Below are 9,884 nucleotides of genomic sequence, written 5' to 3'. Positions count from 1 at the left end.
GCTGGTCACCCAGCAACACCTGAACATCCTGATGACAGGGAACATGGTACCTCCTAAATGTCCCCCTCCATCTTTGAGCAGTTGAGTAGTAACCAATCCCATCTCCCTTCAGCTTTGTCTTTACGAAGGGAGACCTCAGGGTCGTACTTCAGCCAGACCTCCTGGAGGCCTTACAAGGAACTGCAATTGTGTTTGCATCTTTCCCTCTGATACCTTCACCCCTATCTTCTGCCCCATGAATGATGGCATTTTTTAACATTAAACTTCAGGTTTTCTGGCTCTTCCCACTCTTCAAGAGTTCCTCTCTCTCTGCCAGGACTCTCCAGGCAGACGCGCCCCTCACCACTCGGTGAACTTGAGTGGCAATTCCGAGCGTCCCCGGACGTTTCAATTAAACGTCCCCCTATCACTGCAGCTGTTGGGAACTGACTCATCATGCGTTTACCAAAAGCAGCGGCCTCCCCAGACTTCCCTGCCTCTTATTAGGACCAAATGTAGCAGAACAATATTTTGATAAGTTAACAAGCACATTTTCATTCTCTTTTCTTTTTTCAATGCACAGCCTTTCTCCCATTAAAACAAAATCAGGAGGCTAAGACATTCAGGACTTACTGCCTTTGAGCAAAGCTGGCATGGTTGAAATGTAACAGGAAAGCAAAGAATCAAAATTCTTGGCTTTTGAAGTGGGCTTTTGAAATTCATAGCAAAAAGAATTTTGAAAGCCAAGATTTTGGTTTGGGAGAGCCAGGCTTTTGCAGATAGAACAGGGTTGTGAGTTCTAGAAGCTCAGTTGGGGGCATGAAAAGCAGAGTCTAAGGAATCAAGGCTTTAATTCCAGCTGTTCCATGAAACACATCCTTACCACTCCCACATCTTCACCCCCTGCCACCTGCCCTGCTCCCCACTGAGCCCTCCCACTCCAGGCCTGGGACATCATAGCAAAGCCTTACCTGAGCACAGGCTCTAGCTCACTCTCCTCCACCCCCCACCTGTCCATCTTTACACAGCCCACCAGTGATCTTTCTGAAATCCTATCTCAGACCCCTCTAATTTCTCCTCTTGGCCGTCTAGAAATAATTATAACAACTCAATAAATACTTATTTGCTGGATGTCAGGCATTGTGCTAGACTGGAGTCAGCCAACTAAAGATCCCTGGGCCAAATCAGGCCCACTGCTTGTCTTTGTAAATAAAGTTTTATTGGCATACACACCTGCTCACCCATTTGCACATTGTCTGTGGCAGCTTCTGGGCTAGAAGGCAGAAGCAAGTAGTTGTGAAAGAGGCAGTACAGCCCCAAAAGCCTCAAACAGTTACTATCGAGCCCTTAACAGAAAAGAAGAAAAAACAAAAACTTTAATGACCCATGAGATAGATGCTGTGAATACCACGGTGAGCAAAACAGACACGGCCCCTGCTGTGAGAGACCAAGGCCTCCCCCCTCCCTCCCTTGCCTACCACTTCCACCCTTTCTCCTGCCACTCTCTGTCCATGAGCCCTGGGAGAGTGCACAGATTCCTAGGTGTTTGGAATTCATCTATCAGTAAAAATAATGTCTTTAATGATAGAGGATCGTCATAGGGTTGTCAAGTACATTTAAAAATCCAATTACTATCTAATATCACTTTTATTTTATATGGGGGGGGGGACACTTTATGCTTCAAAGGATATCTCTAAAAATAAATTTAAAAATCCTTAAGCTACATTAACTTTATGAAATTCACTCTATTGGCCTGACTTTCCCCCTTTGCTGTGAATGATGAACAGTCTTCACAAATCATCATAGACTTGTGGTCAGACAATTAAGAACTGTTAAGTTGGTCTAGACCCGTGGTCGGCAAACTGCGGCTCGCGAGCCACATGCGGCTCTTTGGGCCCTTGAGTGTGGCTCTTCCACAAAATACCACGGCCTGGGCGAGTCTATTTTGAAGAAGTGGCGTTAGAAGAAGTTTAAGTTTAAAAAATTTGGCTCTCAAAAGAAATTTCAATCGTTGTACTGTTGATATTTGGCTCTATTAACTAATGAGTTTGCTGACCACTGGTTTAGGCAAACTGGTTTACTTTGAATTACCCAAATCTGTTATGAATCTTCCCATGCAACTTTGCATCCGGAAGGCGCCTCCCTCTTCTCTCCTGCTCACCATTCAAAGCCCAACTCAAAAGGAGCAGGGATATAGGGTTCCCTCCGGCAATAACCCCTGGGCCCAGCTGCTCAGACCAGCATCCAGGCTGCTGGCCACTTGGTGAGTGATAAGGCTGTGAGTATCTGTCAGCCACAGAGCACGGGGACAGCAGTGCCAGGAGGGCTGCCTAGAGTGTGGCCCTTCCCCTGGCAGCACCATTTGACAGACATGCTGACAGCTCCAGGGCCCAGGTTCACAGCCAAATGCCAGAGAGCTGAGCACCAGCTTCCTGACTAGTCCCTCACATGACCGGGATGCCATGCGGGCCCGGAGGCGCAGCCAGCCCAATCAGCAGGTGGTGGCAGAGCCCCAGGACACTGGATACTCGGTGCTCACACGAAGCTTCTGGAACCCACTTAAAATCTATTATAGCTCTGCCATGAAGATAACCCCACGAGGCCTGGTGCCATGCCCACTGTTCTGCCTGACTTTCATTCAGGGACAAACATTCTCCAGAAGCCCCACTCGCCGAGCCTTGGAGTGTGCGTAAGTCTGTGTGTAGCTGTGTGTGTGCGCGCGCGTGCGCATGTGTGTATGACACCACTCATGAAAATCCCCCACCATGGCTGAGATGAACATGAAGCAGCCTATCATGTTTGCAAGCAGGAGAGGGGCAGCATTTCGGCAGCCGCCCTTCACTGTAGAGCTTAGAGGTTTCATTCTCCTTCTGAGCCAAGTTGTTCCCGTTCTCAGTCATTCCCATTTAGTTCGTTTGTGAGACCCAAGGTGAAGTCAGGCTAAATTTCCAGGGGGAATTAGAGACCCTGAGGCCAAACTGGAAAGAAATTTTGAGCTCACCTGGCCCAAACACCTCATGCTCCAAAGAGGGAAACGGAGGCCCAGACAAGGAAGGGAATTGGTCAGACCCACTGGTAGACCTGGAACAAGAAATAAGATCAGCCCTAACCGGTTTGGCTCAGTGGATAGAGCATCGGCCTGAGGACTCAAGGGTCCCAGGTTCGATTCCTGTCAAGGGCATGTACCTTGGTTGCGGGCACATCCCCAGTTGGGGGTTTGCAGGAGGCAGCTGATCGATGTCTCTCTCTCATCGATGTTTCTAACTCTCTGTCCCTCTCCCTTCCTCTCTGTGAAAAATCAATAAACTATATTTATTTTTAAAAAAGAAATAAGATCAGTTTGGTCAGTCCAAAGTTCTTCAATGACACACTGAAATGTCCAGATTATCATTCTCCATGATCCAGAATGAAGGTCGTTTTCCTTCCAGAAAATGGGAGAATAAGTAGCAGCTCAGACACAGGACATGGAGAGGAAGGAGAGGCTGTGGGGAAGGGGCAGCATGTTCAAGGCAGCAGATAGTTACGCATCATACACTTAACCTTCATAGTGACATTTCCATTAAAGGCTGAAGGAACAGGGTCCTGACATGTGAAGAAAAGACACCACAAAATTTGTCCTCTTAACTAACACCTTCATATCCAGACCCAGTGGGGAAGCCGAGGTCCCAGGAAGGGGCAGGAACCAAGTGAAGGTCGCACACAGCCAGGTGGAGGGTGGGATCAGGGGTTGGACTCAAACAGCCCAGTCCAGCTCTTTCCTTGGCGGAGGGTCAGACCATCAGCAATCTGTCCGGAGGCTACCTGCCAATCTTGAACTTGAGGCTTCATCTCAGCTTTCTTACCAGAGTCAGCTGTTCCTTCAGGCCAGTTGGTGCCAGGTTGATATTGTATTTCTCTCCTGGGCCCCAGAGCCAGGGACACTCTTTCTCAGAGCCCAATGCCATCCCCCATGGTGTGGTTTCTATGTAGTGGCCCAGGGAACAGCTAGCTCCCGGCTGGCAGGCTGAAGCTCTGAGTCAGGCCTGGCCAGCTCCTTGAGGATCACCTGCCCAGCAGGAGGGCTTGGGTTTACTGCCCTCCAGCCATGTGTCCCGGCAGGACAGGCCAAACTCTCCAGTAAACCAGGCAGCACCCCTCTGCTGGGGTGTCTTCAGGGCATGTAGAAGGAAGGATCCAGTCGCGTCTCCTGCTTCCATTCCGGACAGTCTTGGCCTCAGAACCCCCAGTCCCAGATTCCTCTCCAGCACACCCTTCTGTGAGGCCTGTCTAGGAAACCAGCAGGCCAGCTCAGCAAAGGGTGGGGTGGAGGGATATGCCTTCTCCAAAGAATGAGCCACAGGCATTGGAAAGTAACACCCTGCCCATGGCCCAGATCCCCCAATTTCTGTGGGCTGAAAGACCTCAGAGATCTAGCCCAAGTCCTCCACAGTACAGGAAAGAAAACAGAGGCCCAGAGAGGGAAAGGAGCTTGCCTGGGGTCACACAGCACTTAGAGCCAGGCTGAAATCTGGTCCTGCTGAAATCAGTCATTCTCAGCCCAAAGGTGCTTGCAGAGCGCGGAGGTGACTGACCTCACTCAGGCCCCCAAAACGCCACGAGGGAAACATCTCCAGGAGCCACCAGTGTCCTTGCAGCATCAAGTGCAGTTACAGTCATTGCCTTTTACTGCCTCAGGCATCGCACAAAGCACATAGATACACGGCCTTTTTTCATATGTTCAGTATTCCTGTAAGTGCGATTATTATTACCATTTCCATGAAAATTAGCCCAAAGGCCCCCACAGGGCTCTCTCTAGCCATCCCTTGTCTCTGTGTCCCCTCACTGTCGAGGCCAGGCCATGGAGTGGTGAAGCCAGCCATCTCTAGAGCATGCCTGAGACAGGAGGGAAGGACCGCAGACTTTCAGGAGCACAGGATGGGCTCTCTGATAAACACCATCCGATATCCCTCTCCAGCCACTGGAGGGCACAGCCTGGGGATGGCCAGCACTCTCCGCAGATGGCTCACCCTGCGACCAGCACAGGGTCCGGTGGGCTCACCTGAGCCCCAGCCTCCTGGAGAGCGCATGCTGGGAAGAAGCTCGGCCCACAGTAACCCCGGCTCCTCTATTTTTGTTCCATCACACAGGCCAGGGCTCTGTTTCCTGCTCCTCCCCTCCCCTCTCCGTCCTTCCCCTCCTCCTCCTCTTCCTGCTCTCCACCCACAGTCAGCTGCCTGTCCATCTGAGGAAGCCGCAATTAGAGCCTCTGCAGGCCCTCCTGCCAGCCTGGTGATGCCCTGTCATGGCTGTGCCCTCGCTGTCACTCAGACCCAGCCAGGAGCGCATCTGGAGAAGGTGGCCCAGAGCAGCAGGGCTGGGCTTCAGGTTCCTGGAAAAGCCATGGTGGAGCTTGAGGGCACTGGAGCCAGGCACCCTGAGGAAGGGGAACACGTCACTGTGCCATGTCCCTGGAGGGATGTCCGAGTGTCAGGAGCAGAGAGAGCAGGGTCACTCTGCCAGGCTCCACGGGACAGAGTGGGAGGGTAGTCACAAGGGGAACATTTTGTTCAAAACAAGAAAAAACTGCTTCTCTCACAAGATGGCCAGGGTACTTCAGATGAAAGGGCACACACATAATACTTTGAGTCAGGGAAGTCCAGACTGGAGCCCCTTCTACCTGTGCCCCAGGGAGCAAGGTACTCAGTAGTCATCTTCTCCAAAATGGATCTGGGGAGGTGTATCGCATAGACTCGCTTGGAACTCCTTATAACACATCCAAAGACAAACTTGAAATTCTCCAAGAGGAGAGAGGCTCAGGTCACATGTGCCCGCCTCAGTCTCCCACACAGAGGCTGTGATGCCAGCCAGGGCAGCCACAAAGAGCAGAGCCTACCAGGGCAGTGGGCACTGAGAAAGGAGCCCTGGTCAGGAGCCAGACCTTTCTGGGATCAAGTCCCAGCTCTGCTTCTTACCATCTTGACCTCTAGCAAGACATTAGGCCTCTCTGGGCGAGTCTCCGGTTTTTTTACCTAAGAAATGGAGCTGTAAACCCAGCCCTACCTCCATCACAGGGCTGTATAAGGATCAAGTGAGAGAGAAGAACAAAACCTTGGAGGCTATAGGTTACATATACTCAAAGCAATGATGTGTTGAGAAATTCTGGCTATAGTTATTTTTATCCCAGGAAGAACATGGGCGACACACAATCGCGTTCAATAATCAATGTCCATGTAACAAACTCTCCCTGGGTACCTATTGTGCCGGGTTCCAGAATTGCAAACATAAATAAGACAAAACCCTGTGTCCTCCAAGAGAAGCTAACTGGGAAGACAGACTGTAAATTCTTCACTACAGCAGAATGCAGTACACGGAGTGGACACAAGTTACAGTGAAAGCACAGAAGAGAGGAACTCCACTGGCGCTGGGGGAGGCAGGCTTGAGGGCAGTGGAGGAGGGAGCCTTAGAACAGAGTCTTATATACTGAGGATGAACATTTCCACTTCTAATAACAGGCCCTCAAGATATATGAAGCAAAAATTGACAGACCGAAGAAAGAAATAGACAATTGCATAATAACAGCTGGAGACATCAACACCCCACTCTCAGTAATGAATGAAACAGCCAGACAGAAGATCAGTAAAGAATTAAAGGACTTGAGCAGCACCATAAACCAACTGGAGATAACATGGCACAGACATAATACAGAACACTCTACCCAACAGCAACAGCACATACATTCTTCTTTAAAATATATTTTTATTGATTTCAGAGAGGAAGGGAGAGGGAGAGAGAGAGAGAGAAACATCAATGATGAGAGAGAATCATTGATCGGCTGCCTCCTGCATGCTCCACACCAGGGATCAAGCCCGCAACCCGGGCATGTGCCCTGACCAGGAATCAAACCATTACCTCCTGGTTCATAGGTCACTGCTCAGCCACTGAGCCACGCCGGCCAGGCACATATACAGTCTTATCGATTACACATGGGACATTCTCCAGGACAGACCACATGTTAGGCCACAGATGAAGTCACAATAGCCAAAAGATGGAATCAACCTAAGCAACCATGGACAGGTGAAAGAATAAACAAAATGTGGTATATGTACAATGGAATATCATGCAGTCCTTAAAAGAAAGGAAGTTCTGACACATGCTACAACATGGATGAAATGCCAGTCACAAAAGGACCAATTCTATCTGATTCCACCTCTACACATATCCAGAGAAGTCATATTCATAGAGACAGAAAGTAGAATGGTGGCTGCCAGGTACTACGACAGGGAGAGCTGGGATGGGCAGTTAGTGTGTAATGGGTTTGGTTTCAGTTAGGGATAATGAAAAAGTTCTGGAGATGGATGGTGGCAATGGTAGCGCAACAACGTGAATGTACTTAATGTCACTGAACTGCACACTAAAAAATGGTTAAAATGTTCAATTGTATGTAATGTGTATTTTACCACAATTTCAAAAAAATAAATAGTTTTTGGGGGCGGGACTTGGCGGCCTTGGTGGCAATCGTGGACACGTCAAGCCGGTCACTAGTGGAAGGGGTTGATGAAGAGTCATGAGGGGGTGACGGGTTAAGGTTCTGAAAGGGAGGCGCCGGTGGCTGGACTCGATCTAGGAAGAATCTTTTGCTGATTCTCAACTTTTCCTGGAAAAATGAACCATTCCCATCATATGGGGATGAGCTCTGTGGACCACACCATGCCATCTTCTCACCATGACACGGCCACTTCAGCCTCCCACCTCCACGGAGGGGGAGATGGCAACATCATGATGATGCACATGAGCTTCTACTTTGGCTTTAAGAATGTGGAACTGTTGTTTTCTGGCCTGGTGATCAATACAGCTGGAGAAATGGCTGGAGCTTTTGTGGGAGTGTTTTTACTAACAATGTTCTATGAAGGACTCAAGACAGCCCGAGAGATCCTGCTTCGCAAGTCACCAGTCAGCATTCGCTACAATTCCATGCCTGTTCCAGGACCAAATGGGATCATTCTTATGGAGACACACAAAACTGTTGGGCAGTAGATGCTGAGCTTCCCTCGCCTCCTGCAAATAGTGCTGCATATCACTCAGGTGGTCATCAGCTACTTCCTCATGCTCCTCTTCATGACCTGCAAAGGGTACCTCTGCGTTGCTGTAGCAGCAGGGGCTGGCACAGGAGACTTCCTCTTCAGCTGGAAGAAGGCAGTGGTAGTGGACATCACAGAGCATTGCCATTAACGTCAAACTCCAGGGTGTGGCCTTACCTATTGCAGTGGGAAGCAGTTCAAGCCTGGAAGACATTATTCCTACTCGAATCTTCCCTCCTTGCTCCTTATCTCCTTACACACACACCTTCTCCACCAAGGTTTAGCTTCCAGTCTCGGAGCTGCAGTGATAACCCCTGACTGTTCTTCCTGCGCTGAGATTCCCATTTCTCTTGATTTGAAACCACCCAGGAGATGTCTTCTCCTCCACCATCATCTTAGGTCCAAGATATATGTTCTTGTCTAATCCAGGTAGCTGTCTCTTCAGTGACTTGATCACCTGCTTTCTTTTTTAGTTTTCTGTTTTTATTTTTAACAGACAATCTGAATTTAGTGAGGTTTTCCTGGGTCAGTGGTGGAAAAGGATTGACTTCAGCTAGGATCCATGGCAGCTGAGGGAAATTCTTGCCCAACTAAACCCAGAACCCAAACTTAACACTAAAAAATAAGTCCTTGTCTTTGGACTCAATGAGTGGGAAATACGTTGTGCCTTTCCCTGGGTGTGATGTGTTGCACCAAAACCTGAGTAGTGCACAGAGGGTGGTTTGAGACTCTGAGTCTGGAGCTTACAGAAGTGTGCATTTTGGGGGTGGCTGACTCATCTATGGTGTTCCCACTTAACATTTTGATTAGAATGAACTTGCCAATTAAAAAAAAAAAAGATATGACAATCAAGTTGAGAAAATAAACATTTTAAAATAAAACCATTGATTGACTTTTTTTAAAAAATATATTTTATTAATTTTTTACAGAGAGGAAGAGAGAGGAGAGGGATAGATAGCCAGAAACATCGATGAGAGAGAAACATCGATCAGCTGCCTCCTGCACACCTCCTACTGGGGATGTGCCCGCAACCAAGGTACGTGCCCTTGACCGGAATCGAACCCGGGACCTTTCAGTCCGCAGGCCGACGCTCTATCCACTGAGCCAAACCGGTTTTGGCCATTGATTGACATTTTAAAAAATAATTAAAAAATAAAGTTTTTTAAAATTAAAGAATGAGGAGGGAGCATTCCAAGCAGTCCAAGTGGGGGAGAAAAGTCTAGAAAAAAAAAAATTGGTTGTGCAAAAGCACTGAGGTACAAAAGCAACCGAATTAGCAAGGTGCCCCCAACATGTAAGACACACAGAGGCACGGGGATGGGGGGCTGTACAAGGTCCCCAAATGTCCTGCTAAGGAGTGTGCAACCCACTCTGTGGGCTCTAGGGAATGACAGGATCGCAGTGTAGCTTAGAACAATGAAACAAGGAGGAATCTGGGTAGGACGGACAGACAGATGGGGGAGATGTGTAGCGAGCAACACCTGGTCCAGACAGATGTTAAAAGGGAAACTGCTTTCCAGACCACCCCAGGGCTGCGGTGAGAGTGACTCAAGCCATTTGCCTCACGGGGCCACCAGCTGAAGGCGGATGGGATTCCCCTGAAAATGAAACCAGGACCAGATGCGTTGGTGGGGACCCTGAGCGAGAAGCAACTCTGCCGTATGGCCCTCTCTGCACCGTGCCGCCTGTTGGGGTGACACTAAACCATGATGAAGGGGCTTGTCTCCCTGCAGACACACTCTGTGGTTTCCACCAACTCACAGGAAGACAAGTTCAACTGCTCAAATGTGCAAATGGGCATAAAGAGTGGGCGGGGGCCTCTGTGAAGTCTTTGAATCAAGTCAGTGT

General features: G+C 49.1%; 1 pseudogene across 1 annotated transcript; it reads left to right on the top strand.

Moving 5' to 3' along the window:
• The first annotated feature begins 7,620 nt into the window (after positions 1-7,620).
• Positions 7,621-8,187, top strand: LOC308248803 (high affinity copper uptake protein 1-like; annotated as a pseudogene). The gene has a single exon. The product of its transcript is annotated as a high affinity copper uptake protein 1-like (transcript).
• The last annotated feature ends 1,697 nt before the right edge of the window (positions 8,188-9,884 follow it).

Source organism: Plecotus auritus, assembly GCF_963455305.1.
Source record: "Plecotus auritus genome assembly, chromosome: 5".
In the NCBI taxonomy this organism is placed as follows: domain Eukaryota; kingdom Metazoa; phylum Chordata; class Mammalia; order Chiroptera; family Vespertilionidae; genus Plecotus; species Plecotus auritus.
This window is presented reverse-complemented; position numbering and strand designations above follow the sequence as displayed.